Here is a 7,365-nt window from a genome sequence, read left to right as displayed (position 1 = left end):
GTGGGGGGGGGGGGGAGTGTTATCAGAAGATGAAGCCTAGTGAATTATCTGTCATCGGTAGATTTCAGTGCAATCGACGTTTCTCGGAGTGTGATTTTTTATTCTTAAAAGAGTCGTGTTGTTTTGTTAATGACGCACACGTGGTGGGGTATTTTTATTATCAATTGGTAGTTTGAGGGTTTTAGTAGGGGACGTGGATTACGTGATATCGAGTGCCGACGGAGACCGTTGCTATGTTGAATACGCGGATATTTTCCATGGAAATCGATAAATGTGAGGGGATGTCACGCTAATGTCGCGATTTGCGAGAGTAGATGGTTTTTTTTGAAATTTTTCGAGAGAGTTCGGGGGACTGGTGACTTGGATGGAGGTGATAGTCTCACGTTGCGTTATGCAAAACGATTAACTTGTTGGAGTTATTAATTGGAGTTAACAATAGCCTATTGCCACGGGGATTGATGAAAATAGGGGCTGATTCTCGCGCCTGTCTGTCCGTGAATTTTCACATTAAGACGTGAGTGATGAGCGCAAGAGTAATACGGGAAAAAACGCATTGAGTGGAAACAGACGGTCGGTATGGAGTGTAATTAGTCATTAGCAAGTATAATGGATATTCCGGGCTTTGTATTTTCATTTATTAGGCGTGATGGGCCTTCTCTATTAGCACAGTGACGCATTCGAAATTATTTCTTGAGGGCTTTCGTGGTGAGAGGTGGGCTCAGCATATTATTTGTAGTGTTGGCCATTTTAATGGACTTTTTCGTTGTTTGTGGGTCATTTTTATGGGGCAATAGCAATGTTGGAGAGGAGAATTGAATGATCAGGAGATTTTCGCTGGCGTAAGAGCATTCTAATTGGCGGAGATTTATTATTTCATTTTTGGGCAGCAGTTTGGGGGCATTTTTGAAAACCAAATTGATCAGTGAGCTCTATTCTTGAAATGGAGAAAAATTTCGGTGAATTGTTAACATTGAAATTTAGAAAAAAATAGAATGTTTTTGGGTCAATTGTATTTAAATATTTAATTTTTTGTTGGAGTTTTACTGAAAATTTCTGAAGCTAATAGAAGTTGGAGGTGAAGGATTGGTATTCGTTCCATTATGTTTTGAAAGAATGGAGTATTTTAATGGACTATTTCGTGATATGTACAGCTCATTTTTATGGAGCAATAGTTATGTTGTAGTTGACAATTGATGGATCGGAGAATTTCACTGTCGTAATTTCGTTATAATTGTTGGAGATTTATTATTTAATTTTTGGGCAGCACTTTGTGTGGATTTTATTGAAAATTTGAAACAAATTCATAAGTGACATCTACCTATTTTTTCCATGGAGAAAAATTACGATGAAATACTTACATTGAAATGTAGTAAAGAATATAATATTTTGGGGCGTTTCTACCTAAATAGCCATTTTTTCATTGGATTTTTCATAAACAATTTTTGAGCTAATAGAACTTAGAGGTGAATTCTAAGGGAAATCTCTTGAGATTTGTTTTCATTTCATTATGTTAAAAAAATTGAGTATTTCAATCGACTATTTCGTGATATGTAGCTCATTTTCATGAGATGATAGCACTGTTGCAGTTGAATATTGAACGTCAGGAGAATTTCGCTGTTAAATTTCATTCTAATTGTTAGAGATTTATTATTTCATTTTGGAGCATCACTTTATGTGGATTTTATTCAAAACTTGAAACGAATTGACAAGTGGCATCTACTTATTTTTCCCATGGAAGAAAAGTTCGATGAAATATGAACATTGAAATATAGCCAAAAATATCATGTTTGGGAGGCATTTCTATACTTAAATATTGAATTTTTTATTTGAGTTTTGGTAAAAATTTCTTACACCAATAGAATTCAGAGCCGAATTCTAAGGGAAATCTTTTGAGATTTGTTTTCATTTCATCATATTAAAAAAATTGAGCATTAATCTACTATTTCGTGATAATTAGCTGCATTTTATGAGATAATAACAATGGTTCATGTCGTAATTTCATTTCAGTTATTTGATACTTACTGCTTTATTTTTGATGATCACTTTGTCTAGTTCCCATTAAAAAATTTCGATGAAATATTAACTGTAAAATATAGCAAAAATTCTAACGTTTTAGGGATATTTTTACCTAAAATTGTTGCATTTTTCATAAAAATTTCTGAAACCAATAGAATTTAGGGCTGAATTCTAATGGAAATTTTATTGGATTTGTTTTCATCCCATTACAATTTGAAAAAATCGAGATTTCCTTCTAGCCGGTTTGATATCAGTTTCATCGAATTACGTGTAGGGTGATGTTGGCTGAGATAGTCATACCGCAGACCGGGATAATTTGAATAATTGCATAAAAATGTGGGCATGAGAGACATTACACTCGGGGTTATTTCGAATACCTCAATGTGTATTTAACGTTTTTGAAATTTCTTGCTTGATTTGTATCCATCTTTCACACGAATACCCCAAGAACTTCATCAATCATCGAAAACTTCACTTCTGTTTACCTTCTGCACCAGACGATTTCGTGGTTTTAACGTTGAAATTATAAAATCGAAACAGTTTGCGGTTCGGGACACGTGCGACGGCGCGCGAAAGAGTATTGAAATACCCACATAATGCACCGCATTGACCGCAGGGTTATCGCTCTCCTTCTTCATTTTCAGCTTAATCTTTTTGTGGCGGTATTGAGTTACCGATGACTCACGAAATCTCAGAGCGCAGCCACTTCTTTGCCGATTACCGACGCAATCTTGTAGCATTCGCCCTCAGTCTCTTTGCATAAATGCTGTCGCTTGATAGCTGATAGTGGAAAACACATGTTAACATGAGTAAAATACTGAGGGTCGAGTTCAAATACAAATCCACTCTTAATAAAAATATAACTTTAATAACAATAACTTTCTTAATAATCAATTTTTTGCAAAGTTCATTATAGTTTCCTGTGTAATATTCCATAACTATGATGCTCGTCATATAAAACTGAATATTTTTTCTGTCAGATGAATCCTTCCAATGCAAAAGCATTCTGCTATTTCTGAATGATGGAAATTATTTTATTATACAGTTTTTTATTTGCAAATAAATTTTGTTTTCATTCATTTTCATTGTCCAACGGTTATTTCTCGTCTCCTGGGAAGAAAAACAGCACCAGCACTGGAAATTTTATTGCGTAGCACGTGAAATTTGTGCGGTTATATGAAATTTTTGAAAAATCTCCGCAAGTTTTATCAGAAATCACTAGAAATTGTACCTCAACAGTACTAGAATTTTTATAAAGAATTTTTCTCCGTATATAAATTCTGAATAGATATAGTGAATTAATACTGGGGGTTCAAGTAAAATATAAATGCACACTCAGTGAAAATATCTCTTTAATAGCAATAACTTTCTTAATAATCAATTTTTTGCAAAGTTCATTATAGTTTCTTATGTAATATTCCATAACTATGATGCTTGTCATATAAAACTGGATTTTTTTTCCGTCATATGAATCCTCTCAATGCAAAAGCATTCCGCTATTTCTGAATGATGGAAATTATTTTATTATACACTTTTTTATTTGCAAATAAATTTTGTTTTCATTCATTTTCATTGTCCACCGGTTATTTCTCGTCTCCTGGGAAGAAAAACAGCACCAGCACTGGAAATTTTATTGCGTAGCACGTGAAATTTGTGCGGTTATATGAAATTTTTGAAAAATCTCCGCAAGTTTTATCAGAAATCACTAGAAATTGTACCTCAACAATACTAGAATTTTTATAAAGAATTTCTCTCCATGTATAAATTCTGAATAGATATAGTGAATTAATACTGAGGGTTGAGGTAAAATACAAATGCACACTGAGTGAAAATATAACTTTAATAACAATAACTTTCTTAATAATCAATTTTTTACAAAGTTCATTATAGTTTCCTGTGTAATATTCCATAACTATGATGCTTGTCATATAAAACTGGTTTTTTTTCCGGCATATGAATCCTCTCAATGCAAAAGGATTCCGCTATTTCTGAAAGATGGAATAGTATATTTCGTAACGAGTGCAAAAAAGTGTTTTTTCGCGAGTGGGAGGTTTATATCACGAGCCGAAGGCGAGTGATATAATCCCACGAGCTAAAAAACATTTTTTCACTAGTTACGAACAATATTTTTCATCACAATGTGGCGCTCCGCGTGCCTAAAAGTCCACTTTTCGTCACAGCGTGATGAAAATTATTTTATTATACGAGTTTTTTATTTTCAAATAAATTTTGTTTTCATTTATTTTCGCTATCCACCGGCCATTTCTCGTCTCCTTCCCGTACGTGGGAGAAGTTCTCTAGAAAAACTGTAGTACTAGCACGGTAAAAAGGGCGCAGAGTGACGGCCAGGAGAAAAATTCCAGCGCTGGCACTGGAAATTTTATTGAGTAGTGCGTGAATTTTTCTCGTTCTTATATGAAATTTTCGTAGAAACCCCTAAGGATATCCAAGTCCTTTGGCTATTTTCTTCTCCAGTGAAATGCTTTTCTACTTGTGTAGTCGAACATCAGAGCTTTCACTTGAACCCCATTTGACCCTTCATTTGATTTAAACTTTGCACGTCTGAATTTGAACCTCAATATTGAACCTTTAGAAAACATTTTAAAAATCTGAAAAAAATAGAAAGTTCACTTTTGGAGGAAATGACGATTATTTTCTATAAATAATTTATCAACAATCAATTTTCCATCATAAAATCATTTGTTCGGAATCGTAACAAATTTATTCATTTTCAGAATTTGACCACAAATCAATTTTATGACTAAAAAAAATGAAGTTTCGGACAGTTTAAATAATTTCAATTATTCATTTATAAACAACGAATGTTAAAAAAATAATTTTGTGCAAAATAATTTGAAAGACGCTGAATATTCGTGATTTTTTTTCAAATATTTCTCACGTAATTTAATTGGGAAATTTGATGATTGAAAATGGTTGACTCTATAGTGTGGTCTGTACTAAACTGTAAAAGATACTTGGATATCCTTAAGGCTTTCCTACTTTTGTAGTTGAACATCAGAACTTTCATTTCGGCCTCATTAGACCCTAAGTTTTCGAACATTTACAATGATTCTATTATTAAAATTTAAAAAAAACGAAAGTAAATTTTTATTATTATTTATTTATTATTTAAACTTTAAAAAAACGGAAGTAGAATGTTTACTTTTGGAGAAAAATTGACGAAATTATTAAAAAATTGCAGTTTTCGCAAATTACGAGCATTTTCTATAAATAATTTACAAACAATCAATTTTCCACCGTAAAAATCATTCGCTCGGAATCATAACAAATTTATTCCCATTCAGAATTTTACCAGAAACCGATTTCATGCTCAAAACATCAGGTTTCTGAACATTTAAACAATTTCAATTATTTATTCATCAGCAACGAATGTTTAAAAAATATCAATTCGGTGAAAAATATAATTTGAATGAGGGCAATTTTTCTCACGCAATTTAATTGACAAATTTGATGATTCAAAATGCTTCAATCTATAGTGTGGTCCATACTAAACTGTAAAAGATACTTGAATAACCTTAACAGCACTAGAATTTTTCATAGCCGGTGGATTGGGATTTTTTTCCAGCACCAGCGCTAGATTTTTTCGAAAGAATTTCTCTCGTCTACAAATTCCGAATAGAAATAGTGAATATGTCGGGGTCTCCGCACCGTCGGGCGCCGATCAGGTTCAACAAAACTCACCAGTCACCGTAACATCCATGAGAAAGTTTGGGTATATGTATCATTACACGGGGATACACGCACAGATCACATCATAACTTCAGTAATATATTATCATGCGACCGAATGTTGTATATGATGTAGTTACAGACAGGCGTGTTGACTTCAGCATAAGGCGGGGAGGGCAGACGCCTGGGGCATCCCACGCCGTCCACTCGGGGCCTCAACTTTTTGGATTAGAAATTCGTCCGATCGAAATTGTTTCAACATCGCATAAAACTTGAATTCATTCTTCGATAATGGTCTTTTGAATTTACGAGGAGAGGGAACTCAAAGGTGACTTCATCAGGCCTATCAGCTACATGACAGTTTGACTTTGTTCCGTGTAACATTCCCAGATTACCCGAAATAAGATAAGATTGTGCAGTGGACGGAAATCGAAAGGCTTCGGTTCGAATGACCACGGACATTTTTATTCTTTATTCTTTATCACTAAAGTCGTGAAATTGAGGTGTATTTATTCGACTCATTATGAATAACAGGCTTAGATAAATAGGGAAAATACATGGAGATGAATTCATATTGAAATTCATTAGTTTATTCAATGATTTTATTGTTTTTATTTATAATTCAGTAGTGAAGCGGTAAACCGAGTTAAGTCGATTTTGACTATTAGCCAGTTTTTGCTGAATATCTCGGAATCTAAGAGAGATAGCAAAATTTTTCTCATGACTTTTTTTATAACGCTCTATTGGCTCTACAAAAAAGGTCATGACAAAAATCTTTCTATCTCTTTTAGATTCCGAGATATTCGTCAAAAACTAGCCAATAGTAAAAATCGACTTAACCCGGTTTATCGCTTCGCTACTGAATTATTATTGTTCATCCATTTGGTTCCTTTGTCTTGGAGGAATTTTCACCGAAATTGCTGTAAGAAAATGAGCAAATTTAGTGAATTTTATAGTTGCAAAAGTGGAGATATTTTATTTTCTATTAGACTTCAATTGATAAAATTCCTCAAACATTAGAATAATTTCACATTATTTTCAACATAAATTTTTGTCTGTGGAACTAGTCGTCATTTTTCTCCATAATTATTGAATTTAAATTACAAACCTTTTTTTTTCATCTTACGACAGTCAGAATGGGCTTTATTTCAGGATTAACTCACAGATTTCCCGACACATACAGATTTCCATATTTGCGAACATCATTATTCTTCTGTCTTGGAGGAATTTCCACCAAAATTCCAGTAAAAAACACGAGCAAGCCTTGTGAGAAGTACAATATATTGTCCTCACAAAAATGGAGGTATTTCATTTTCTACTAGAATTCAGTTCAAAAAATTCTTCATACATTAGTAGAATAATTTTACAGTATTTTCAACATAAATTTTTGTCTGTGCAACTAATCGTCATTCTTCTCCATAATTATTGAATTTAAATCATAAAACTTTCATTTTTCCATGTTACGCTTTATTTCAGGATTAAATCATAGATTTCCCCGATACATACAGATTTCCATATCTGCGAACATCATTATTCTTCTGTCTTGGAGGAATTTCCACCGAAATTTCCAGTAAAAATGAGCAAGTATAGTGTACAATACAATATATTGTCCCCACAAAAATGGAGGTATTTTATTTTCTACTAGAATTCAGTTGAAAAA

At 33.2% G+C, this 7,365-nt stretch overlaps 1 protein-coding gene across 1 annotated transcript in view; it reads left to right on the top strand.

Annotated features, from left to right (window-relative positions):
- LOC107039822 (transcription factor GATA-3) overlaps nt 1-7,365 on the top strand; it is a 76,964-nt gene that overhangs the window by 576 nt on the left and 69,023 nt on the right. The gene's annotated exons all lie outside the window — the stretch shown is intronic.

Source organism: Diachasma alloeum, unplaced genomic scaffold (assembly GCF_001412515.2).
Source record: "Diachasma alloeum isolate Michigan unplaced genomic scaffold, Dall2.0 Dall_scaffold_00308, whole genome shotgun sequence".
NCBI classification, from domain to species: Eukaryota; Metazoa; Arthropoda; class Insecta; order Hymenoptera; family Braconidae; genus Diachasma; species Diachasma alloeum.
Note: the sequence above shows the minus strand (reverse complement) of the source record. Positions and strands in the feature narration are given on the sequence as shown.